The sequence below is a fragment of the Falco biarmicus genome, chromosome 5 (genome assembly GCF_023638135.1).
Source record: "Falco biarmicus isolate bFalBia1 chromosome 5, bFalBia1.pri, whole genome shotgun sequence".
NCBI classification, from domain to species: domain Eukaryota; kingdom Metazoa; phylum Chordata; class Aves; order Falconiformes; family Falconidae; genus Falco; species Falco biarmicus.
The window spans coordinates 86,447,019-86,474,730 of record NC_079292.1 but is presented as its reverse complement, the minus strand read 5'-3'; the positions used below and the strand labels follow the sequence as shown (position 1 = coordinate 86,474,730).

The 27,712-nt window shown below is 42.6% G+C and overlaps 1 protein-coding gene across 8 annotated transcripts in view; it reads left to right on the top strand.

Annotated features, from left to right (window-relative positions):
• Nucleotides 1–27,712, top strand: part of ZBTB20 (zinc finger and BTB domain containing 20) — a 519,609-nt gene that overhangs the window by 371,094 nt on the left and 120,803 nt on the right. For 6 of the 8 annotated variants that reach the window (XM_056341444.1, XM_056341443.1, XM_056341442.1 and 3 more), the window contains one exon: nucleotides 783–837. The exons of 1 other annotated variant lie outside the window; for it this stretch is intronic. The gene's annotated coding sequence lies outside the window, so the exon portion shown is untranslated. Of the gene's footprint in view, nucleotides 1–782; nucleotides 838–26,109; nucleotides 26,295–27,712 lie in introns of those variants that run through there. One more of the 8 variants, XM_056341448.1, reaches the window with a different exon arrangement.

The window sequence follows — 27,712 nt, the reverse complement described above, 5'->3', positions numbered from 1 at the left end:
ACAGGAATGTATCTTCTTACAGTTCAGAGCACGAGGCTTTGATTCATTTCATCGATTCAGCGAGGTTAATATGTTTTGGAAAATGTGTTGGCAATAAAGCTTACATACTCCATAGTGGACTTTGGAAACCAGACCTGTAGTCTACTGGAAGTTTGCAATCCTTTAGCCGTTACACTTCCATGCAGCCATTTCTTTTTCATAGGAGTCTCAGGGAAACAAACCTGTCAAGTCCAAAAGATACTATGTTGACAGAAGGAACTAAGACAACACACTTTTTCTGTGCAGCTATCAGCCGTAATGTAAGCATCCTCAGCCCTAATAATATGCCTAACCCCTGTTCTGGGAAGGTCAGGATCGAGAAGGCGAGTTGTGTTTCAGAGGCCTGTATCATCTGGCATGACTGCTAAGGAGGGTGCTGTCAAATCTGGCAGTGTTTTTGCGATAAGAGCGTTTGTCCACAGGAGCCACAAGCCTGTTTCACAGAGGCTCTTGAACAGCCACGAGAGGTTATTTAGTCTCTGCTGGCTTGGAGTTAGCCCAGGACTGAAAGGCTTCCCAGCCATTACCAGTTTTCTCAGCTACATAGTTTTGGGGTCAGGTAATTTCAAAACTTCCAAGATTTATGCAGTTTGTAAATCTAAACCATTTCCCCACCCCCCACCCCCTCTCCTGTGGAAACTGCTACCATCTGGGAGTCTCCTCGATCCTTGTTTTATGTTGGTATCATTTAATGTGTTTATTGTCACTTAATTTCCTTTTTTCTTTCTCCCTTTTCTTCTCAGATCATTCGCGATCAGTTTGTGGCCTTCCTCTGAAGGAACATTTCCTGTCTCTAGTGTAAGTTTTTATACCAAATGCTTTATACTTTTCATTGAATTACACAGTTTGTTCGAGTTCCATCCAAGCCAGCCCGGAGCCCTTGGAACTTTCGTGTTACTCCCTGTGGCCACAGGACTCAGTGCTGAGCTCTTACTGTTAATGCAGCAGTCCAGGATTTTAATGCAGTGTCAACTTATGGGACTCGGACTTAGTTCAGTGACATTGTGTGACTGATCTGGAATTTATATGTGCATTTCTGGATGACAGTATGGCAGATTCCTGTTATATTTGGGGATATACGTGTTGTGATGGGCGTTATGCTGTTGTGCTCTGACTCAGAATAAAGCAGACAGCATCCTGTGCTGGGCAAGCGTAACACAAGTATAGAAAACAGTCAGCATGCATTTCAACCTGTCCTTGCTGAAATGGGACCTTGGGGCATGGGACCCTTCCTTACCCAGTCCTGTGTGCTTTCCTGCCTAATGCTGACCTGTTCTTCTTATCTGGGTAGATTAAATATGCTGTATTCCCCTTGACATATGACAGTGTTGGCATTTAAAATCTGTTAGTGGTTTCTATGGAAGATGCCATGTAGGGTTCTTTTTTCACCTGGTCTCATTCACGTGAGTTTGGCTGCTGGTATGTAGGTTGTCAATTTGATGACTTTGAACTGAAGAAAATACTGTACTAATCCAGATAATTGTGTTTTTAAGGCCTAGAACAGGAAGAATTAAAATTTTTGTGGTTAAAGTTTTACTTTTGCCTTTTTTGGGGTGGATGAGGGATGGAACCTTTGGAAGAATTTGTTTGCTATCCTTTGGGTTTTAATTTTGCCAGGTTCTGAGGCGTGATAGGTTTGCGTATTTGGAACAAAAGTTTGCGTTTTGCTGGGATTCCTTTATACATATTGGCAGTGAAATCTAGTGTTTTTAAAACAATGATGCTTCTTGTTGCGATATAAAGGGAAATATAGCACTACCACTTCATAATATTTACTATAGTTAAGTAAAGACCAAAGTTTTCCAAATGTCCACCAGCATTTTAAGCCACTGTTTTGGGATGTCCAAACTGGAGCTATTCAGTGAATGCCAAAAACAATGAGGGGTTTTAAATTTAGGTTTAGAACTCCATGTCCAAATATGCCTAGACTTTGTGTTACTTTAGATCTCCATTTTGCAATTTAAATTCATGTCTCCTACCCATTCAAAGAGGAAAGTAGATGGCTGTTAATGTGCTGCCTGGAATGTAAAAAAAAAAAAAAAAAAAAAAAAAAAAAAAGCATAGCACAGTAAGAAAAATGGTTCTTTCATATTTGGGAGAGGAACTAAGCCTGAAAATTTATGGTTGAGTTCTGTTTTGATTGTTGGAATTTCTTCAAAGGGGTACTAAAGAGCAAGTGGACATTCATAATTTTTTCAGGTGCGTGCTGAAACAATCAAAGAGCTTTCTTTTCCTGATACTAAACCTGAGTTGTGTGACTTTAGTATTTAAAGTTGACTCACTACTTTTGTGGTGCAGAAACGGCACACCTCCTTCTCCCCATCCCTATGGGCAGAAACATAAGATATACTGCAGTGACATACAGCGAAAAGCTGTATGATGATGCCAGCTACCAAGGAGATGTATTTGAGCTGACCTATCATGCCTATGGTGTCCCCATATTTCTTCCTTTTCCCCTTTGCCTTTCATTATAAGGTGTCCCAAATCTGTAATTTACAACGTGCTGTTCCAGTTTTGCTCTGATAGATTTGCTACAAATAAGTAGGAGTCTATGCGCATGCATAGCTCCCCGTGGCGGTGTCAGGCCCGTGAGACAAGGGGAGCAGAGGCCCCCACAGAATGCAACGTGGCTTACGTCTAATGTGACATTCATTTGACTCAGAAAGGCAATTGATTAAAGTCCCATCAGACCTTTGCCATCATGTATTATGTATTTATCCAGCAGGGGCGGTTCATAACGGCCCCTGACAAATCCTATTAGTTTTGTTGCAGAACTTCATAATATCGATAAAACGTGTTAATGATACTCAGGGACGTGAAGCACACACCGCTTATGTTAATGCTTTCTGCAGCAGCCGCAAAATCATTTATGTCTTTGGCAGGGACCTTGTGCCTTCAACGTTTGCACATGGGCACCAGTTTATCATTGTCCTACCTCTGCAGCACAAGATGTCCAAGCTGGAGCTATGTTTGTGTTTCCACCAGTTTAGGTGGAAGCAGCAAGCTGGCTTCGTGGTAGGGAGGCGTGTGGAAACCCAGAGCTGCCATCCCTCTCTGACGGTGCTGTGCTGTGTGACCATGCATAAGTCATTTCCCATCTGTCCATCTTTGTTTCTTGACCTGTAAAACTAAAGTCACACATTTTCTTGCTTCTTGAAGTCAGGCTTATTCCACAGCCAAGGGCTTCTTTGTGTTCCTCTGTTCCCAACTTTGCAAGCTCCGTAGGAACCTCACTTGAATTCAGGTGTGTGTGAAAAGTTTGTATTGTTTGCACTGGTTCTCTCTCTTCCCATATCCCTACCCACAACTTGCCAATGATTTCAGAAGTCTTCTTCCTCCTCCTCCTCGAGGTTATACCCATGTCTGTCTGACTATGTGGCATCAAGGTATTGGAGGTGGAAGGATTTCATGGATCTCTCCCCAGAACGATATTCCCACTTAAGAGGAATACAACTAATCTCTGCTGCACTTGAATATCCTCAGTAGTTTGAGAGAGGCAGGTGGAATCTTTGTCAAAAATTGACCTTTTCATGCAAGAAGAGTCATCCAACTGGTCTGGAGCCTTTCTATCATATTGTCAGCAGCGTGCAACACTATCAACACTATTAAGATGCTTTACAGTAAGATAGGTGTCTACAGTAGAATAAATAGCTACAGTAGGACACCTCTTTGACTTCCAAAGCTCTACCCATTCAGATTGAACCCATACAATACCGAAAAGTTATCTGCTGTTAGCTTTGGTAAGTGCAAATCAGAAATGCACCAAAGCTATCCAGATACAAAGAAGTTGCAGGACATGTTAACCTAATTCCATGAACATCTGTCCATTTCCTTGAAATAGTTTTCTGATGTAACTGGGTTGTACTGAGCTCCAGCATCATTCCTATTAGATTCAGCACTGGTTCTAATCCTTGTTATTCGACATCCTGTTAAAAAAAAAAAAAAAAGAGAGAGAGAGAGGGGAAAAAAAAAAAAAGAAAAACACCGTGGCATTTATTCCTCAGCTTCATGAAGACATATTCGGTCAAGTAATGATGACCTAAGGGAAGCTGAGCAGCATCTTACTGATCTCATCATAGTTATGAGAACCATCCATCATATGGTCAGTGATTGTATGTCAAAAGACACCCAGCAGTATTCCAGCCTGCCAGTTGCCACTTTTTGAGAATACGTATTCACTTTATCAGACATGATGATGCTCAAATAGTCTTTGATATCTATATATGTGTCCCTGCTGTTGGTACTTGTTCACCACCAAACTGTCATCTGTTAGCACTCTGAACCAATATCGTGAAATTGCAACTAATTAGCACCCTCTGAATCCCTTTATTTGGTTAGTGTGTTTAGTATTGTTTTGCAGATGAGGAACAACAATAGTGATTGCTACATCAGGAACAGGGAGGAGAGGTGTCTTTTCTCTTCTCAGGTTTCTTAAGAAGCTCTCCATTACTTCAGAGGAGGATAATAACCTCCAGGTCAAGCTTATTTATGAATCAAAAATGAACATTTGCAAAATGCCAAAGAAGTCTAGATGTAATAAGCCTTATGTTTACAACAGCTTTCAAGAGTTAGCATTTTTCAAGAATTATCATAATTAATGTAATAGATAGACATGCAAATTATCCAGAAGAATCAGTTGATCTGCTTCTGAAAATAAGTTCTTGGAAGGGAATGGTCACCTACACAGCAGAGACAGGAAAGGGATATTATTTCCCCAGCTTTTATGTATCTCCTGAAAGAAGGGAATGTTCCAAAAAAGGAAACAACATGGGCAGAGGCCCTTTATTTGGCATTTGCAAATGAGAGAAATGGTGAAACAGGCTCAAAATAGCAGTGGAGCAGAAATTCTGTTCTGATGTGTTTATAGAAATCAAACTGTATAACCGGGAATGCACCTCAAGATGAATGTTCTTGAACAAGTGCCACAAGCTTTATTCTTTATCTGAAGACATAACAGTCAAATGGACTTAAGCAGTAGGTTTACATGGGGAAAAAATATTTAAAACAAATCTGACAAAGTTCATGGGTTTGCTCTAAAACATCTTTAATAGAAATAGACCCAATTTCCAGAACACCAGAGAAATAGCCAGGTTAAAAAAAAAGGGGGGGGGAGCAAAATTTGATGCTAGTTTTTCATTCAAGCGTTAGTTTAAGTGTTAACGTTCAACTTGTTTAACAAATAATAATGGCTGCCCATAGCTGTGAAGTTGCTGTGTGGATTACAACAGAGGCATGTATGCAACCTGCTTTCTAATTGCAATGCCTACAAGATAGCCACTGAAGTTGGATGAGATTGAATTTAAGATTGGTCAGCATGACAGCTGAAAATGTCACATCTCTCTGCCATTGTGCTTACTAGAGATCTTTTTGTTCTAGGTTATTTTTCATCTAATTAGCATAATATAATATATTGAGTGTTAGCTTTTTTTGAAATAAAACAGATCACAGCAGGGGAAAAAGAATGGACTTTAAACTAGACAGTTGTAGTAGTGTGGTACTTTAGATTTAGCTAGAAGAAAGAAAGGGACAGAAAGAAAATGCAATTGTTCAGTGCACTTTTACCCCACACTGGCATAATGTAATATATTTAGATAGAAAAGACCACCTTGCTAAATCAGTAGCAGCATTTCCTATAGCAGTTTGAACACCAACCATCAAAATATTAAGACAGTCCAGCTTGTTAGGTCTGAAATCACTGCGCAAAATAGCACAACTACAGAGTGCAGCAGAGTTTTTCAGAATATTCCCTTTGCAGGTACGGTAAATTATCTTCCAACTTTGGCAAGCACATTGCTATTCTACAGTTACAAAACCAAACATCTCTGTCTCTTTTCTGAAATGTGCACTCAGTCCTCCTCCTTATGCAGGAATCCTCTTCAATTCCTCCTTATGCAGGAATCCTCTTCAATGCACTCTGCTTTAACATAATGCCATATACCTGTCTCCACAAAATGTACACCCCAGATAAGGTAAAAATGGTACCAAGAGCAAGTAGCGCTGGAGGATTGGCTACTATAAAACTAGAGATGCAGAAATAGGCAGTTTCCCAGAAGTCACCTCTTGATCAAAAGATCATAAATTTGACTATTGGAACAGGCAGCAATATACGAATACTCAGGAGGTCTAAACACCAGACCACATCTCCATATGCGTGCTGAATGTGGGACACCATGATCAAACATGAGCTCGTAGGAATATCTCCTCCATTGCCTTTTTTTCTCCATCTCTCCCACTTAAAAAAGAAATGAAAGCCATCTGCCGTGGAGTTCAGCCGTGTGCCGTTACACAGGTGTACATGTCAAAACATATGTGATTAGTCTTCAGGTCTCATGCTTCAAGAAGGCTGTTATACCACTTGGTGGGAATGGGAACTCTTAGGCATAAAAAAACTGACAGTGTAGTAAGAAAAAGCGTTTTCTTCCTCTGAAGTTCTTGTTCACTGCAACTTCTTTCCATCATTTTGAATAATACCATGCTGAATATGGTTCACAGATTCATTCCCCCCCCCCCCCCCCCCCCCCCCCCCCCGGTAATATTTTCATTTCATATGTTTGCATAACTAAAACATTAGAGTTTTACACACCACCAAGAGCTTTCAGATCTCAATAGATCTCGCTCTTTCTCATTCCATCACATTGAGTTTTAAGTTTAATGGAATGGCTGTATCAGTTTTCTGAATGCTGTTTTCTAGTGTTTTAGCTTCTTAAGCGTATGCTAAACAGTTTGATTTTTCAGAGACAAAATTGGAATCCCAACTTCAAATAGCATACAATTTAAAGGTATTCATGCTTCACCCAATCACCAAAGTAAGATGCAGTTGCAACATTTGGATCTGGATGTGTGTTTAAATTTCATATTCATCTGTGTTCACTTATCCTGGATGTCTGTAAAAGGGATTAATTGAATTTCACTTTTTGCAGTAAATCTACTTTTACATAAAAGATAAAAATTAATATGTTACATTCTGGATACTCTGCAATAGGCACTGAAGGTTGTGAAGGAGACCTTATAAGTGTGATCAGCATATAACCAACCCCAAAGAACGATGTGTTTCAGAAACTGTTTTTCAATTTTTGCACTTTACAAATCCTTCAGTTTTGGGGGGTTTAGTGAAAATTTCTTGTGTGAATGACTATGCATGCCTAGCGTGGTCACATTATGACACTAAATAATTACATTTTGCCACAGAAGACTATAACAAAAATGCAGCTTTTCTCCCACGGAACTTGAATGGAAAGGTAACATTTTTAGTCATTGAATTACCTGTAGACTGAGCCATGCCTCAGGGAAGATTGTCAAAAATCCTAGGGTTTGTTCTTAACTTGTTGAAAATATGCTGACAGATCATTTCTTTTGGAGCCTGCAAATTGATCTCACATTCATACCTTCCACTGTGAGTTCTGTGGGACTGTCTTCACCTTCCATCCTGGAAGGTTTGATGCACATCATCCCTGTCCATGGAGCATGCCAGTGCAACCTTGTTGCATTGCTAGTGGTCAGTCAGCCCAGAGATTCACAAAATGTCATAGCCTGACTAGATCAAGAGAAGCAGGTAACACATTTAGGGAGGAGCAATGCTTTTGCAAATCTTTCTGTTCACCAAGCGTTTCTCCTCCGCATCTTATTCCAGCAGCATTTTGTTGGGAGGCAGGGCCCAGCTTTCAAACGAGACCGAAGGCATTCAGCAAGCAGATTTGTAGATGAATGGGCATCCTGTTCGGGCAGTAAGAATATTTTAAAAGCACAAAAGTGAACCAGGTATTTAATTCAACTGTGCAAGTACACTGCTGAGAAGGTTGTAGCATCGTTGAACTTCCCAAAGGACAGAACCTTAGAAATAACATAGAAACATTACAAGTGAATGAAGCCCAAATATTGTTAATGAGGAATTTATTGAAATTGATTGATTCTTCCATAGCTGTTAAGTATGCTCCCACTTTTTCCTACCCTACGCCTCCTCCCTTTGAGGGGCCTTGTAAAGAAACATTACCCACTCCCCCCAGATCTTATTAGCTAGAAAATGCTTTGTTGCTTAACTAAAAACTTGTGGAAATAGAGCCTTCACCTTGCCCAATAATTTAATACCAATTTAATAGCAATACCAATAAATTAATTACCAATACAGGTAAAACTACAGGTAGTTTTTCACCACTACCCTGTCTCCCTTTCAGGTAAGCATTTGCTCCCCTTGCAGTCCTTTTGCAAGTCTTCATCTTAACTCATAATTTCCCTTGTGATATGGTATCACATGCTGTACTGATAGATTAAATTCACTGCCTTTCCTTTGTCTGGATAATCAGTTATCTTATCAAAGAAAGTTATCAGGTTAGTCTACTACAGTCTACCTTTGGCAAACTCATGTTGTGTTTTATCCCATTTTCCATTTACCTACGTGTCTCTTTCATTATTTTTTCCTTCAACAATTGCTGCACTCATGCTATTGAAGCTCCTGAAGTTACATCAACATCAAACAGGTGTAAGTGAGATCAGAATCAGTTTCAATACGCTGTAGCACAGCCTTGCAGAAAAACCTATTCATTCTCATGTCTGCAAAGTGCTAAGTTCTCATCTGTCAGGCAAATAAAATACCGGGTGGGTTTTTTTTTTTTTATTTTTCATTGTCATTATAGCAAAGGGCAGGTGAGCTGATTTTGAGCCTTAGCTGGTGAATGTTCACGAAGATTTGCGAAAGGCTTTCTAGAGATAGAATCAGAGACATCTACCTGCACATGAGAGTGCTTGGGCACTTGCATTAGCAAAACCTTAATGTATGTATCAGTAATGAAAATCTTAATTAAGAACGCTGCATCATTGTCCATGAACACTTTCTTTCTCTGTGTGTGAAGTCCTTTGTGTATTGCAGCATCTACCTGGTCCAGACAGACAGAGCCCTTGAAGAGTTTGGCAGATTTTCTCTTGATTATTAACAACTAGCAAACGGCAAACTCCTACTTTTCTTTTGTCTCAACACTGATGCTCAGAATAGTAGAGCATATAGCATAACTTAGAGCTTGTTTAAATTTTAGCTGTTGCTTTTGCCACTTCATTATTATATTGATGGATTTCAAAATCCAGTAGCATTCATTAGAACTGAATTAATTACGTAGCTTGGAGTTGCCAAAGCGTGCACAGACACCTATTTACCCAATAGTATACCTTTTCCTTTAGAAACAATACACTTGCCTAGGCCGTGGTCTCTACGCACAAAAAGTATGCTAATGAGATGTGAAGGCTGAGATTTTAATCTCCCTGAACTCAGGAAATTCAGAGTTAAGGTTCCCACAGCAACCTTACCTCTGCCCCTTGCTTACAATAGGGTCCCTCGCTGTGGATCTTAGGATTATTGTAGGATCCCTCGCTGTGGGCTTGCTGAGGCAGACAGTAGAGAGAAGACAGTGTGATGGGCAGGAACTGCTGAGTTTTTTCCTTGTAATTGCATTCCAGTGACATTTTGTTTGCTGAGCACCACCTGTATGTTTGAGGTGGTTTGAAACACACTCAGAAATGGCTCAAAGTAATGGACATAAACTTGAGTTATAGGTGTACTGATACAAGCACAGATAGTGTAAGGTAAGGAGGAGTGTATGCATGCACGCGCACAGTTTTCTATGTGAAAGCCCATCAGAGTTGTGTCTTTTGTGATCAGATGAGTCAGACTGTCTTCTCAGATTCAGTGTCATGTCACTGACATTGATAGTTTCTGTGGACTCACACCTGCACAGCAGGAGGATATGTCCCAGGAAAGGCAGGAGCAGGAGGCACGGCTATTTACTTTGAATGAGAAACGGCTATGGAGTCTCTTCTTGTCTGTACAAATCAGCACAGTTGAGCCTCATGTAGAAATCCACACATGCCATGACTTTCCTTTTGCATGAATGTTGCATCTTTAGACAGAGTTCCTCGGCCTGACAGAAGAGTTCTCGCTGAGGCCAGTGGTTCATGCAAGGCAAAAAAGCCATGTATGCTGTTACATCATCATACAAAACAATAGTTCTGAGAGTGAAACGCATGTAATCCAATAATCGGTCAGGCTACAGCTCCTGCTTCAGCCACCATTAATATTCTCAAAACCAACACTTACAACACTGAAATACTCCAGATTAAACCGAGTGTTTAAGTTAAGTAGGTGGCTGATTCTTATCTGCTTGGTGTCGTGTCAGTGCGTTTCTAGCTATGCAGAACGTAAGTGAGGAATCATCTCTCGTCTGATTTGATGTCATTCTATACCGAAATGCAAAGATGCAATAATTACAATTGTAGAAGTATGCAACACCAAACTGAATTCAGAATCTTTATGGAAAGCTAAGCCATCACAGTGGAGCACCACACGTTGTGGGCAAGGGGGAAGGATACAGCTGTCCCTGTCCCACCTTAAGTGCCAGTTCCCACTTTTTTAGCGAGTACAGAATTGTAGGTCTGTACTAGTAGTTGAAGCATGATCTTGAGAGCGGGCCATGCCACCTACACATTATCTGACCTTACTGCTGGCTAGTAGCCTGCCAGCTGTTACAAGTCAGGGTAACTAGCCCGGGCTTGGAGAGAGGGACCTTAAGCCACCCACCAGCAGGCAGGCTGGGGGCTTGTGGCCAGTCTCACTGCACAGAGTGCATGGAGCTGAGCTGGGTCTTGGGAAAACCCCAGGCTAGAGCTTTAGCTCCTCAGAGTTCCTGTGCATACACAGAGCGCTGTAGGCAGGTCTGAGCCTGCACCCAGTGCAAACAGTGTCCCCAGTCCTCCCTGTGACAGCTCAGTCACAGATTGCCACAGCAGTGTCTGTTTTTCCTTGGTTTGTTGGGTTTTTTTCACTGGTCATTTACACAACTGAGTGTTTACAGTTAGAAAACTGTAGCTCAGTGTCTGGGAGAATCTTTAAGAAAAGAAAGATATTTTAATATGGTAATAACCTTGTTATTACAAAACCAAATGGTTTCAAACATGGCAGTGCCGCTACTTCTCTTTCAGGACTATGTACGTGTCAAGTTTGATGTTTTAAAACAAAGCTGTGTTATAATTATACAAGCATGTTTAAGAAAAAAGGGCTTATGGAAAACTTAACAGCTGGAAACTGTTTTTTACATACTTGGATGACTCAAAAACAGCTGAATGGGTTTTTGCAAAGCTTTACCAAAAATGTCATTTCTGGATTGAGACAAGGAATGAGAAATATCTGCTGAAAAGGTAACAGTTTCAGAAAGGTATAAGCAAATATAGACAGAGATTATTTAATTCATCGACATCCACTGTACAGTTGTTAATGTAATGCTATAAAAATAAAAGAATTCATATTTATATAGGATTTCAAAGATCTGTACTAGACTTCAAGGAACTAAGCTTTGTAGCTGGGAGTTAATCAAATATTGGTATTTATATTTCATTGGAGTATCACACATTCAAACATGAAAACAAGACACAGAGAAAGGTACAGGGCTTGCCAGAGTTTGCACAGAAAGAGGAGATGACCACGTTTAGCAGCCGTGCCTTCAGATCACTCGGCTCGTGCATCGGGGAGCTCCCGGCTTGTCCCTCTCTCTGACTGCCATTTCAGGCACCCGCAGCTTGCAGGTGAAGAGCCTTGCTCGCACACACGTGCTGGCCTCAGGTACCCTGCTCCCTTCTTTCGGTCTCCCACTTCATTCCCAAAAGCAAAGTCTGCCAAGTTCTGCCTGCTGTGAAGCTTGATTAGATTCAAGTATCGCCCCCAGTTACAAACGTGCGTACACTCCTCCTTCTTCCCCAGCGCTCCTGAGGGCTGTCAGGGTGACAGAGCTGTCACCCAAGACCTGTTCTGGGGTCCTATTCAGGGCATGGTCCAATCTATAACTTGGTAACAATCATTTTACTGTTTGAAACCTCAGTCAGTGAATAAATACGATTTTACTGCTGCTTAGTTTGGATGTTGAGCTGTATTGGAGGAAACTGCTCTTCTTTCATACAGAATTTTGTTTCAGGGTGGTGTGTGTGAAAAATAACACAAATAGGAGTATTTTTGGATGATCATACTGAACAGTCAGCAAGAAGAAAAGTACAGTATGGTGAAGGGAAATCTGTTTGTAGTAAAAGCAATATGAGCTTGTGGTTTGCTAACGGGACCGAGACATGAATTTTCACTTTAACCCTAGCTGTAAAACTCCCTCCGATGCTGAGGAAATCACTTGATCTCCTGTTGTTGCACCTCAGTTTCTTCCTCTCTATATTAGCAGAAATCATGACCCAGCTCGCCGGAATACCGTTCCTCCTGGAGTTCAATTATCAGAGGTTTTGTAGAGATACTTTTCTAACCCAACAAGCCCACTCCTTGTCAGTGTTCAGAGTGCTATGGTCTCACTTTCCCAATTAAATGGGCTTTTACGAGTTTCACTCTTTGTAGCTTGGCAGAACCACTGACTCTGGGAGGGAGAGCAAGACTCGGTGCTGCCTTGTGCATTATGCAGGAGGTTTTCAGTAGCAATCCCAGGTTAAGAATTCAGTTCTGGTATTTCAGTGGAACATAAATATAATTTCATTATCTAAGCACAGCTGATCTGAGCTCCTTGAGAAACGGTAATCTTGAGACAGGCTTCAGCTTGCTGCGTTTGCAGGCACATTTGCAGTAGCCCCAGATTTAGTTAGATTTAATCTGTGCACCTAAACTATGGACTCACATGAAGAAAAACCATGAATTTAGCCAGCTAGGGACACTTGACTCACCAAATCCCCTTGGTACAGCAGGGTGTCATTCATCTTTTCTTAGCTTTTTGAAAGCTTTGGTGGTATGCCCTATATATTGACCACCTTGCTCATGAAGGGCATCAGTTTTGTTTTCCCTTGTATCATTTCCCCTTTGAGGTGTCAGGTGTTGCCAGCGGTTCTCACAAGAAGCTGTCCTTGTACCCCTGCCGAAACCAGAGCCACAGCCTGAGCCAGCCTTTAACTGGGCATTAGAAGGAAACAACTCTCTTCTCATTTTGCTAGCTGCATCACTTCCTCAGCTTCACAAATAATTTTCTGATCCAGAATTTCTCCACTATTGCATTTAAGTGTTTTGCTCTTCTCATACCTAAAAAATTTCGAATGCTGAGCAGTGTCGTTATGTATATCTCTCTCCTTCATGTATGTATACATCCTATGCATCAGGAAGTGCCAGGTTCATGGATCTTTTTATCAGAGCTCATCAGTTCTTCTTTCCTGAGTCATCTTTTAGGTTGTATGATTTTTAAGTATTTGTTGACTAGAGAATGATAATGTTAAGACGGCTGGATAGAGAAAAGAGAAGAAGAATTACTAAAAAGCAGAAGTCAGCAAGTTGGGTAGTCTGTTGGAGATAAATCCTTCCCTGGAGGAAGAGTTACATCCTGTAAGGCTTAGGGCAGTTCGAGTATACCAGAGTTGCAGGCTGGCAGATTCTCTGCTTTCCTGCTATTACGAACAGAACTTATAAGAAAAACCGCAACAGACTGTCAAATACAATTGCATTTCAACTCTGACTGAAGTAGGAGAAGCAAACTAAAACCTAGTGTGCAATCTTAGAAAGTATTTCCCATTATAATCCATACAAGAGTTGGCATCATTTAAACAGCACAGGTGCACATAGGGGGCATTTAGGAAGCAACAGAAACTTTGCAGCATCCCCTTTGCTCCTGCTCTGCTCCAGCAGGAGTTCTTCAGCGTAGCTGCCTTTGCAGGACTGCATCTTGAACTGTCGTGGGGGTTGGCTGAAAATTGTCAGGGTTTGTCACTGAAAAGAAGAATGGAGAGAAAACAATGAAAATTTTCAGTTTTTTGCCTAATCGAAACAGCAAAATTGGTTTGGCTGTTTCGGCATGAGAGGCAAGGCAGAAAATACAGCCTCTCCGTTTTAAACATAATTGGTTTGCAACCCACTTTGCAGAAATGGAGCCATGGAGGTGGGCAGGACAGGTTGTAAGAAAAATAAGCTGCAAGGAGAAGCAATGCAATCTCGTGCACCTCTTTAACAACAACATGACCCTTTGATACTATATATGCACGAAGTTTTGTTGAGCTTGCACAGCAAGGTTATGCTACCTATGTATGTGTGGCTACCTCCGTGTACGTACAATTTGTGAACCTTTCCCTCAGCCAATTCCAGTTTCCTCGAGGATTTAGCAGAGTTTTGCAATCTCAGAGAAGCCTGGCTTGTCAGATGCAGCGTTAAATGAAATTGGTTTGTATTGCCACAGGATTGGTAGGAGGATCAAAGTCTTGGTATAAAATAAAAGGAGTTATTTGGCTTCTGTGTGCTGAAATGTTTCTATTTCCCTCCATTTTTTTTCTTTAGTATATTAAGCTTAAGCTACTGAGTTCTCCAGTAGTGAGTAAAATATTGTACCAAAATGGTTATTAAAGAGTGGATTGACTTTTCCGTCACTGTGAGAAGGGCTGCGTGTTACTCATACGAAGGGTCTCAGAAACTGTTTTTTTAAGGTTTATCAGCATTCCATTTTAAAATCACAGAGATGTGCCCCTGGATAACATGATATATCTGATAATTCTAGTTTACCCTGAAAAGCCTGTGGTCAGTTAGAAATTTGGCAGATCGTCTCTCAGGTCAGGAAGTAGTTCTGGTTTACAATTTTTAAAGCCAAAATCTGTTGCAGTATTTCTTAAATGTCAAAACAGCCCTCTAACCTTGAAAATTACTTTCTCTGTATACATTTTGTGCTTTTAAGTAAAAAATAGGCCTTTTTCTTAGTGAAATGTTGTAGCTGTTAGTCATCAAATCTGAGAATCTAGAGAAAGAAAAGTGACATTAGCTCATCTTTTCTTTCCCTTTGCCAGTGCAAGAATGGGCGTCATCCATGTCAATGGCAGCTGGAGGGGAAAAGACTTGCTAACCTTTAACTATGCTTCCCGTTTATTTCCATAATGTACACTGTATCTTCTCGACTGCTCAGTTCTCCATCTGCAGCCTTTCAGACCTCGTAATAGTAAGACGTGGGAGGACAAGTTTTTCTGCTGTGTACCAGAAGTGACCTCCGGTGCCTTGATTTGGGTCTGTCCCCATCTGAGCAGTGCAGGGAGGCGAAGGCTGTATTGAGTGCAGCTAGCCAGCTGCACGCTTCTGTAACCCAGGCGGATCGTTCCTCACCGTTCATCGGCTGAACTGAAGTGTGACCCTTGAGCAGCCCGTTTAGTTCACGTTATCACCAGTGTTCTTTTCTGTAAAGTCGCTTTGCCACTTCTGAATGTTTGGCAGTTTTTCATCCTCTGAAAACATGCCCTTCCTTCATCCCTTCTCCATGCACCTTTTCTTCTCACTCTTGCTTTCCCTTTTGGAAAGCACCCTTCGGCGTGGCGCCCCATTCCCAGCAGAGCAGAAGCAGCCTGTGGTTGTTGCTGTGGAGGAGAAGTGGCACGGGAGGGAGCGGCCTGAAGCCCTTCTCTCTCCCCTGGCAGCGGAGCACAACACATCCTCCCTCCTCCCAGGCGCTGCTGCTCTCCACAGGAGTGACTTCAGATCCTTTTGGTTCTGATATGGTGAACCTCAAAGCTTTTTAAGTTGTGAGCTCTGGGCCTCTTCTGCCTCAGTTATCCATAGTATCTAATGTTACTGCATTCTCCAAGACTTTCTGCCCCAGGATTTGCAATTACTATGAAATTGTTAATGATTTAACTTTCCCTGTGAGGTAGGGAGGTCATATTTTCAGCACTCAGCTGCAGAGGAAACTGAGGCACAGGGTGAATCACTTTGTGATTTAACAGAATGCCTGAGCACAAATATCTTCTCATTTAAGGATGATTTTAAGAGGTTTTTCTGAGAAATCATTTGAAATACCTGCGTCTAGTAGGCCGCTGAAAAGCAGCTTAAAAAGCACTGCAAGATCTTTATAGCAATCGATTAATTAAGTACCGTTGTTACATAGAGATGGGGAAGCCAAGGTGCGTAGAATTTGCTTAAGGTCATACAACCTGAGAGGTGATGCTCGCAGACTTAAGCAGCTTTCTTTTCATGGTCTTCTGTGGTTACATTCCTTCCTTTCTCCCCATAGTCGATCATTTAAAAGGTTGAACAAGACTCTTTGGAGAAGAGATTAGATTTGAAGGTGTTGGCTGTAGTGTTCTAAGGTGATAGTTATTCAGCCAGTTTACAATGTAGCATTATAAATTATGAAGTATATTAAAATGTTAAAAAGTAATACCTACCCAGTGATATGCCAACTTAATATAGAGCAAACACCTACTACTGATCTGTAGTTAAATTATTTAATCTAGAACTAATCTACCGTTCAAACCAGTTTCAAAAATGAAATAGTTCTATCACTGGAAATAATTAATTGTTGAAACCCATAGGGCTAAATCCAGCAGTGACCTAAATGATAGGAGAGAATTACACATCGGACACGAGCGTGGGGGAAAATAAGTGACAAAATAATATATGTTGCCCTGGTTCTCTCTTCTCCCAGGCGGTATCATGCACTTTTGTTGGTAGAGCTTTTTGCTGTGCTGGCTTTGGCCCCCGCTTCCTCCCTCCAGCGTTTGAGTTCCAGCACTTTTATGGCCATCTCACAGGGAAAGTTGGTAGAGGTTTTCGTTTTCTTTGCCCTGCATCCATTTACACCCATTCTGCAACCTGGCACGGGGCTGGGGCTGGTCCTGCAGAAGTGCTTGGCGAGGCAGGGCTGACCCCCGCGTCTGGGGAGGGGAGCTGCCTGCCAGAGCCCTCCCAGTGACCTCAGCTGAGTTGCTACTGATCCACCCTGGTGTAAATATGAGCAGATCTCAGGCCAGTAGACCTCAATGATGAAGTGTTTCCAGCTTCCTGTTTCAGGAAAAAGAGCGAGCCCCTTAGAAATAGAAAAGACTTTTTTTTTTTTTTTTTTCCTCTCTCTCTCCACAAAACAACATGGGGGAAAGGAGGAGAAGAGCAAATACTCAACTGGAAATTTTTATTTCAACCTTCGTGGAGACAAAAAAAAAAAAAATTCCCCCCACAAATCAAAACAAGATGGAGCCATGGAGCCCCACCTGCTGACTTGAGGAAACCAAGAGAAGAAAGGGAAGATGCCTGGTCCTGTGCCAAGCATTCAACGCTGGGCTTGTAGTGCTGTGATGTGGCACTTAAAGCTCTAGGGGACCTGGAGCCAGTGTTTCAAATGCAACAAAAACTCTCATGAAAACGAGCCTCTTAACAGCATGTTGAGCTGGTCTGCAATGGCCTCAGGAAATCCCCCTGGCTAGACAGGGCCTTTTTATCCACTACATCACTCTGACTCAAAGAGAAAGCTCATGTAACTTCCTTGACCAGAAAGTGAGCATGCATGTATAGACTGCAGTGTGGGGCTTTGCAATTTCCTTATTTTCAGTTAATCATTCCCCACCTCCCACTCTGGAGGAGCCTGCTCTACCTTCCTTTGCTGTCTCATCCCACATAGGGCCCAACGCTGCAAGCAGGTGGCTCGTCCTCAGTCGCTGGGCTTCCTGTCGTCATTCCTTTGTGGTCAGATCCTTCGCTGATGTAAACTGGCCTAGGGCCATTAATTTGAGTGGGGATTTTCACTCCTTGAACACTTGGCCCTTTGATTCCCAGGAAACTGCTGATCTTTAATAGCACCACGACTGACGCTGCTTGTTTTCAGGCTCAGGACCATCTACAAGTGAATGCTTGCGTATTAATTACAACAAAGAGCAAATCTACTTGACATTTGATTTTGTTTTTCTTGTTGCCTTGCAAGCTTGAAAATGAGCTGCTTTTGCCAAAAAAAAAAAAAAAAAAAAAATATCGAAATGCATTTCACACCTTTTTTTTTTTTTAAACTTGAAATAGGCCCCTTGAAAAAACTGACATATTAAACACCAGCAAGAAGATGATTATTTGGACATATGGCTCCTCTTCCTGAACTTTGCAGAGAGGTTAGATAACGCGCTTTCACATCTTAAAAGACTAGACTGCTGCTACATTACTAACATATTCTTATGTAATAATCCGGCACTGATGATACTTTATCCAGTCCCAGTAATGTAAGACTCATTTATGGTTCGGTCAGTTATGAAGGATTTGTTTTTTCAAAGATTATCTTCTAATTTGTTCTTTTTCATTACTCTGTCCTGAAGTACAATATAGAATGCAGTGGAATCATACACAAAAATGCCTTGTGGCTCTCTTCTTTCAGCAGGGTTTTGCATCGTATGGATTGTTTCTGTCAGACGTGGCCTGATTATACAAAAGTAGAAACAAATTTTAAACCTCCACTTTTAAATGAAGACAAACTCATCCATTTACTTTTCAGATAAGGCTGTTTCATAAAGTGAAAAATTTGTTAGAATGAAAATAAAGTTGTCAAACCATCTGAGATAATGAAATTTCACAGAAAGATTGTCATTACTTTTGTCACAACGGACATGAGCAGTCATGTAAGGTCCGCAGGTACTGGCAGAATGCATAGTCTTATAGGTGAGATGGCCAGGAAACAGCAGTGCCCCATGGTGAAAACGTTTGAAATTTGGGAGTGTGAGAATGGAACTTCATGAAACTTTTTCATAAAGAAACGGAGTTTTCAGAAGACCCACCTCAGTAGAGCTAATGGCTCAAGGGCCACGACTCCTCTAGTGATGAGGGAGGGTAGGAGCCTGTTTCCTTCCAGGTCTCCCTCATCACACCCTTACTCATCAGGCTCTAGGGTCAGCCTCTTTCTCTGGCTTTGAACTGGATTTTCTATCCTGGATCCAAGAAACTTCCCTAATAATATTATCATTAAAAATTATATTTACTACAAGTTGTTTCATGTTCAGTGACAGAACTCTGCAATGGAAAATTGTGGAGTCACGGAATCCTGGAATAATAAAAATCAGAAAGGAACTACTGTAAGTCATCTCATCCCTGCTCAAAGCAGAGCTAGTGAGGATCAGGTTGGTTTTTTTAACCAGCTTGTTTGTGTGTGCATGTATGTCCTTCTGTGCACCCATTTTGTAAGTACTTACATCCTACTGCACATCTTTTCAATAGCTGTGTTTGTGAAACTTGAAATTTATAGAATAATTTTAGGTTCTCTCATTGATAAGCAGGAACGCTTGATCAGAAGCCGTCCTGCCTGGGAGTGGATGTACAGCTGTACAGCCACTGTACCAGACTCCTGCTGTGCCTGGTCCTTTCCTTTATTTGCAAGACTACTTTGTCTAGTGACAGTGAGTTGTAGGGGCTTAAACATGTCCCCTGAGCCATAATATAATGTAACCAAGGACTGTCATTGACTATGCTTAGACTGAACCCTGTTTCTGCACAGAGGGGGGGGCCCAGTTCTGCTACCCTGCGTTTATCGCTGCTCTCTGTTGTACACAAGATGTTCAACTAGATGGAGTAGTGGTCTAATCTGATGTAGCAGCTCCCACATTTTTATCTTTTAAGTGCTTTACTTACATGAATTAATTCTGGAAACACTCTTGTGACGTTAGTCGTTGTTATGATTCCCATTTTAGAGACCCTGTGTCTAATTCTTAATTATACTAATTCTTCCTTATGCTGGTGAGGTTCCGGATCTGTGAAAGGGTCTCCCAACTGAGGGAGATAGATTGAAGAAATGTCAATGGCAAAATGAGAGTTCATTGCCCTGTAGCAATTCTCTGTTTCTCTAAGGTTGGAGAGAAATATTGGAAGACGAGTATAAAAGAGGCACTGTTGATTTGTACAAGAGGCTACACAGGAGTTGCATAGCTCAGGCCTGTAAGAGGTGTTGTGTTGGCCAAAATGAAATTATTGAGATTGTTGTCACTTCCTTCAGTGTGGCCACAACCACATTAAAAGAAAGTGAGAGCTGTCTCTGCTGTCCCTTCTTTTCCTTTTATCGGAATACATTATCAGAGAATTGACACCCTACCCCTCCCCAAAAACCCAATGAACCCAGAATGAAGGCAGTGAACTTGAGGGAGGGAGGAAGAGACTGAGACTTGCCCCAGAATGAATAGCAAGCCATTTTAAAAGTAGTCATTATGTGTTGAAACCAGAAGGATCTTCTGTCTTTCTGTATGATAAAACTACCAGTGAAATGTATTGCAAGATAATTAGGAGCAAACAGGCAGGAAAAATGAGTGATGCGCTACTCTTCATTTCCTGAGCCCGTCTTGTTCCAGCCACCTCGCAAGCTGCAGCTGTGTCTGTGGAGAGAGTGGAGATGGAGCTCAGCCCTATCAGCGTCTTCTTTCCTCACGGCTTTGCCCAGCCCGAGGACATGATGGACAACCATATCTGCTGCAGAAGAGGCAGAACTCTACACCCTCCTCTGGCTCTTTGGCTTCCCACTCTATTTATATCCAAGTCAAAGAGAGAAAGCGGTATGTGCAGAGTAGGGACCCTTGCAGCTGTCCCTGAGGCAAAAAAGAGAAGCCTGAATCCCTCAGTAGGGTGATTTTGGTGGGGATCTCACATTTTTGGCGTGTTGAGGCTGTAAAACTCCCCAGACTGCTAGCAACACTGTTGTTCTTACAAGAGTTTTGTCCTGAATGAGGTATATTTAAAATAATTACCATTTTTACTCAGCACTGAGGCTATGGAAAAGCCTGCAGAAACAAGACATCTTTAGCTAAGAAAGTCTGGAGGCAGAGGCACAATACCTGTCGCCTCCAAATGACGGAAAAAAGAATTGTGAATGTGTGACAGGAGCAAAGTTAGCAAGAGGGACACGTAGCATGTTTCACGTCAGCATTTAGAACAGAAGTGGGGCAGACGTCCGCTTTAAAGTTCTTCAAATCAAAGTTATAATTGTCTTCCCATGAAAGCACGAGAAAAAATTAAGCCTCCTGACATCCTGAGATACTTAGGCTTCTTTCAAAAATCGTAGAATATAATATAACAGAACAGAGTAGAATTGGCTGGATATAACACACGATGCTGTTGAAGCAGTTTTAATTTTGGAGCAGAGATGCAATCTGCAACAACAGTATGGGTCGTATGGAGAGTAGAGGGTGAGGTAGAGAGTTAATGTTTCCAATCTTTAAAAGTCTTCCGAGGCCTTCACAATAAGCAGCCATGTAAACATACAGAAAACATGTCACCGGTGGAAGTCACCTCCTCATTTATCTCCTTTTTAACCAGTGATGAGATTGCCTTCATTCATTGTGAAAATGCACTTCTGAAATGTTACTTCTCAACCCAGTGCAGCTGAAGAGGAAGAAAGGCAGGTGTCTTGTTCTTCTTGTGTCTTCTCAACCAGATGCTTTTTTTATGGAGTTCCCCTAGGTTGCACTGTTGCTTTTCCAGTGAAAGCATGGGGGTTGCACTGATGCCCGTGAGGGCATGGGTCACTTTTCAGCATCTTATTGCTGGCAATAATGTACAAAAAAAGAAATGTCTCTCATAGCCTAATTTGCAACATTTTCATTTTTCAGAAAAGAGAAGCTCTTCCACAAAATAGGCCATTATATTTGGATTGTCTAAGAGAGAAAAAATATGGAGCCCCTGTGATATTTCCATTTACATTTCCCTGTTGTCAGCAAGTCTTTGAAGGGAATTGCCTTGGGAACTGCACAGTATCAGTAAAAGGTGCTTTAGGAACCAGCCCTGGACATTTGATGTAGTTTGGGGAGTGGCGGGGCTAGTTCTGATAATCAGTACAATAGGAAATAAGCTTGTTTGTTTTGCCCCAGATAATCAAATTGCACATAGGACAGAAATGAACTGGGTTAGATGCAAGGCATGGTACCTTTCTCACCTTAGCATACAAAGGTGTCTACCAAGCATAGTGATGCAGGTGAGGAATTATTGCATATCCAAAAGATAAGCAAAGGGTAGGTTTCTGTAATAGGTGGACTTTCCAGTCTTTTCCTCTGATTTCTGATGTGCTGAATGATAAGCATATATTCATTCACCCTCTCCAACATGCTGTGCTGGTTTACATCTCTGAACAAAAAGCACAGACTCACAGCTGTTTATGAAGACAAGCTAATAAATCTAGAGGAATATGTTTATACAACTTATCCTGAGATTACATAGTTAAATGCCATTTTTTCAGGTAGACAGAGCTCCTTCATTGCAAAGGAACTAAATTCCTCTCTGTGTCACCCAGATCTGTTGATTTTCTGTTAATGTCAGCTCATGGTCAGCCATACTGAGTGTTACAAGTTGTGCTGCAGAATACTTTATATACATTAAAAGAGCGAGTACTCTGCCATTTCCAGGTCTTTCCCAGTCTGCTGTTGGTTTATGTCCTGCTTTTGGCTGGTTGTTATGCGGTACGTGTGGAAGTCAGAAAGCAAGGAAAAGTTCTGGTGTCTCTTCCTTTCCTAAGTCCTGCCCTTTGCCACTGGCAAATCCAGGTACAGCTCTCAGAAAGATCTGTTCCAGTTCTGTAGCCACACTTTCTTCCTGCAGAGTAACTATCATACACGTGCGCTTGAAAGCTTGCTGCAGCACTGATCACCTTCACCACAGCAAACAGCAGGCTTGATTCAACTGATTAGACGGAGCTTTCGATTCTTACTTCTTTGGCTAAACCCCCCTGATACAGGCGATGATTTATATGAAGGAAGAGCAAGCAGGAGGGTGCAATGCAAAGAGAGATCATCATCATCATCATGTATCTAAATTAAAATCCGTGATAAAATCTCAGGAGGGGAAGATGATGTGCATTTTTTGGAGCTGCTCTTGGCCTTTTGCATTTAGACTCCAGGTCTGCTCTAGGTTGGTATTCGGGTAGAAATCAGGAGGTCTTTGACTTGCATAGCTTCTAGCAGAAGGGGACCTCCTGAGAGCAGGACTTAACAGTAGTGCTTTCTACGTTAATCACTATAGGAGATTTGGGGATCACCGTATCAGGAACACATGCTAATAAAGTATGTGCCACAGTAAAAACTCACCTGGGTGAAATGCTGCTCCTTCTGATATCAATGGAAATTTCCTTTTGACCAGGGGTTGCTATGGCAGCAAGCACTGGAAATGAGAACAAGGACATTTTGATATGTCTACACTGTGGATTGCAAATTATGATACCCGAGTTAGTTTTAAACAGTCTTGCAAGAAGTAGTCTAGTTAAGGCAGCCTGGAACACCCTGGAACACCACGTGGCCTAATTTACCATGCTAAGCAGCTTGCTTTCCTCTGCGCTCCAGGTCCATCCGTGCCTGGGGTAGAGCAGAGGCGAAGATGCATTGGAGGGGTTGCTCATTTTAGGGCAATGGGATGAGGAACAGACTGTGACAAGGAGTAGTGCAGGGAGGGAGAAATAGCATGCAAGAGAGCAAGCTAGAAAACAGGAGGAGCAGCAGTCCCTGGAGTCAACTGAATGGAGGGGATGGAAGCGAATCCAACAGCCACAGAAGAGATGCAGGTTTGGGAGTCCAGGGACCAAAGGGTCTCTTCCCATGCCAGTGCACTTTGCTCTGCTCCTCAAAACTCGCCCTAGGGCTCCTGAAGTGTCAGCATTTCCATTGTCAGGAAGACACTGTGAAACCCCTGAACAAAGTATCCTCACAGTCTTGTGGTGGTTGATCACCTCGTAAGCACCGTTTTACTCGTGCTGCTGATGACGCTGCCGGCTGAAGTGGTGAAGTTCTGTATTACAGCTCCACAGGTGCTAACCTGCCTCAGCATCAGCAGCAACGTGGAACGGCATTCCATTTTTAAATTGGCTTTAAAAGAAAACCCTGAGAAATTATATTGAAAATGTGTTACTGTAATGTTAATGTTCCTAAGTCAAGCGCTAAAAAGTCAGGAAATGCCACAGTTAATGTTGTCTGTGCAACCTTACTGAGGGCCCCTGGTACCATTACTGTAGCCTGTAATTACATGACTGCACAATGTTTCTTCCCCTGAACCCCTGCATCAAGTGGTCAGGTCCTCTGCCTGTTTTGTTAGAAACACAGCCCTGAGCTGTTCTGCACCCTGCTGGATTATCAGTTTGGTGCTGACCCAGGGAAGAGAAAACTACTTCTCTGTGTCACTGTGCTCTACAAAATCTCCTCATCTGGAAAGAACTTGAGGCCTTTGATGGCACTTTGATGTATTTCTCTGCAATATCCTTTTCCATTCTTTGGTAGCGTCTTACCTCCCATAATCCCATAATATTTCAAATGGGAGCAATTTGTATTTTGGGGGAGGCTGAGGAGACGCCTCATAAATAGCATTTAACAGACCTCGTTAAGTCCAGTGTCCCCTTTACTTCTGCGGTGCATCCCTCTCCCATTGACCCTGGTTAGTTCTTCCTGTAATCTGTGCTGAGTCAACGGGCCCCAGCGGGCTGGTGGGCAGATGGGACACAGCCACATAGCACGTGGCGTTTCAAAAGGTGGAAAAGGGCAGGAACCCAACTTTTCCCGTAGCAGAGGGGAATAGAAGGCGCAATTAATATTGATACTTCCCGTCAAGCTCTCTATTAACAGCAGAACACCTAAAAACTGGTGTTAGCTTTGCCTGGAGATGCATGTAGAAAAGATGTTTAAATTGATATAAAGAAGTTGCTAGAGCTTCTGTCTGTCTTTTGTTTCTTCTTTCCTTAAGCAGTTGTACCCAAAATGCTGAGGGGGGGGTTATCCCAGCGCTCCCCCTCGAAGGCCAGCGGCCAGCCGCACTGTGAATCCCTTCTCCACTTCCCTCCCGTGCTTTTGAGCGATGCTTGCAGGTTAGCTGTACCCATTTAAAAGTTTATATCCAGCAGATGTTCATGGAGCTGATCAGGAATTACGGATTTACTGCTGTAGCTGCAGCCCTATACGAAATACAGAGAATATATTTAAAACACAGAGAACATACCTGCCTCGCACAATAAATTCACGCACACACACACACCCCTTGCTGCTGGTCACTCAGGAGGGGACATCCGAGCCCGTGTGCCCTGAAACCCAAAGCAGGTCCCCAGCATCTGACAAGGGAAAGTTCTGGCAGAGCAGGGAGGTGATGCCAGGAGCTGAACACGCTGGCAGCTCCTTCTGACAGCAGCGTGTTACCTGCTGCCTTCCCTTCCGTGGAGGGCTGCTGCCAGCCCCACACCTTTTTCGAAGCTGACTTCGCAGAAGTGTCATAAATCTCTGCCTTGCCCGCCACACAGCGCTGCCGCTGTGCTGCTTATTGCCAGGATATTCATCCATTTGAACTGCACTTCGTTTTGCAGCCCCAAGTAAAAGGAATAGATTACTATGCCACCTATTTTGGGGTATAACTTCTCCCCCTCCCCAGTGCCTGGGACTTCTCTATCCCAATACCCAGCGTTGCCTTTTTACAGCATCTCCATCTGTATCCGGCAGGTACTTGATTTGTCTGTGTCTGTGCAGACACGCATGGCAAGGATGTGCTCCTGGAGCTTGTGTAGTTCCAGAATCTTAACATTCCAGTGATCCATCCAGAAAATTCAACCGAAGGGTAGCATGCTCTCGCTTTAACCGAACTGAGGTGGGAGGCAAACCTGCGCTGCCTTCCCCACCCTGCCAGACAGGTAGTCTTTGAAGGCTGTGGGAAGGCGCGGGTGTTTATTACGGTGAGAGCTGCGGTGGTGTGTAAAAAAAGAGAGGGAAAGGATCTCCCAGCTTTTTAGAGAGGGCCTCTGTATGATGCCATTTGAATCCGTACTTTTTGTTTGGTGGTAAGTTTTAATAGTTATCCTTTGAGGATTTTCCCGGCGAGCTTATCTGAATACACCAACAGTCTTTTTTGTAATATTCGCATTTCCCCTTTGGTTCAGCCGAGCCCACTGACAGATCATTCAAATTCAATTGTTTTATGTCTAAGCCGAACAGCTAATTAAAGTAGGGATGATTAACCTGACTGGCAGTGTCGCTCTCTCTCCCTCGCTCTCTCGCTCCCTCCCTCCCTCCCTCCTGTTCCAATCAGTCTTTTTCTCACACTCTCCCTCTCTCTCTCTCTCTGTCTTTTGCTCTACTGTGTGTGTGTGTGTGTGTGTGTGTGTGTGTGTTTTTTTTTCCTCTCTCCTAAACGTGGTCTGCTTGCTGATGGCAGAATGGCACTCGGAGATTTGTGCATTGTGTCTGGTTTCCTACGGGCAGGCTGACCCAGTGCCTCTAGGGACTTATCAATAGACCACTCAGAAGAGACAGAGACAGGAGAAAGGAGGAGGGGTGGGGGGGGTGGGGGGGGGAGAGAGAAAGAGAGAGGGAGAAAGAGAGAGAGAGAGAGAGAGAGAGAGAGAATCAATATCAAGAATAGAAGGAGCTCCGAAGCCATTTTTTTTTTTTTTTAAAGAAGTATCAGGACTTGGGAAGAGGGTGACAAAGAAGGTTTTTCAAAGAGGCAGTGGAGGAGGTTCTAATAAATTTGGAAGGAAACAGTTCCCTGTCTTGGGAAAAAAGGAGAACTCCTGGCTGATTAGCATTCACACCAGGTATGAGATGTTCCCTACCCCTTATCACTGTCGCAACCGAGATGGAAAAAAGCTTTTTTTTTTCTTTCCCCCCCTTTTTTTTTTTCCCCCCTCCTCCCCCCCCCCCCCCCCCCTTCAGCTCTGTAAGGAGACGGAGCGTTTATTTTGGTACGTTGGTTGGTGGTGGCAGGGGGAGCGCGAGCCGTGGGCATTTGTGTGCTGGGAGCAGGGAGAATGGAAGCAGGGCAGCGGGGAGGGGGCGGGTGGGAGAGGAGCCGGGAGTGTGTTACTGTGTCTCCTCTTTGTGCACCCCTGGGGGGGTTACCCAAGTTCATTTCCAGCAGGTGGATTTAGGCAGGGAGTTACTTAACGCTTGACCGCCAGTTTTGAAAAAAAGGAAAAAAGAAAAAAAAAAAAAAAAAGAAAAAAAAAGGACCTGCTTCCTATGTCTATTAAAGGAAGCTCCAATTTTTTCCCTCTCTCTCTCCTCTCTCTCTCTTTCCTCTCTTCCTAACCAGACAGCGGGAGGGTTTCTGGCTCCTCGCCAGCCCAAAAGCCTCTAAGTGTTTTGCACTTGTTTCAGGGAGCCCGGGGATTTTTTTCAGCATTTTCACTAGAGAACAAAGAGTTCTTTACAAAGGAAGGGGGAGAGCGAGCTTAACGCCTGAGATATGTTTTTCTATTTTTATTAGGGATTTTTTTCTCTCCCCCCCCCCCCCCCCCCCGAAAGAAAGAGGGAGAAGCAAAGCACAGAATGTGTGGCAGCCACAAAATAGATTGAAAGGAAATGCAGTTCCCTTACCTCCAAATTATAATTTGGAATTATTAAGAACAAGAATGGAAGGGGGACGAGACCAAGTGAGTTTGATATGTCGTTCTTTTCTCCCTTTTTAAAAACTCTCTCTTTAAAACCAATCGCTGTTTTGCCAACTTACCTAGCCTTTTTGGTTTGGTTTTTTTTTTTTTGGCATAAAAGTTATACTGCAAACAGTTTCTGTTTACTTAAAAAAAATCAAACAACAAATTCTTACCGGGGGAGGGAGGAGGGGAGAGGGAAATGGGGTGGTTTCGGTAGAAAAGAAATAAATGAGTGGGAACAGAAATCTTTCACTTTCTGTCACTTAGAAAAAAAGTTGGTAATGGCTTGTTGAAGCTACGATCCTAAAATACAGATGGGGCACTAACGTCTGTGTCCACGGACCCAGCTTTTCCCTGACCATCTGTCTAAAAGTCACCTCTCATTGGCAGCTCAAATGATTAGTCGGAGCTCAGGGATTTTTTTGTTTGTTTGTTTGTTTGCTTGTTCCTCCTGTTTGGTGGGACCCTCTCTCAAATGGCTCCATTTCACCTCCTGAGTCTAGTTCTTTAATCGAGCTCCAAATCGAGGATTTCAGGACAGACCTTCTTCACTGTAGATTTTTTGTTCTTCTGCATGTATT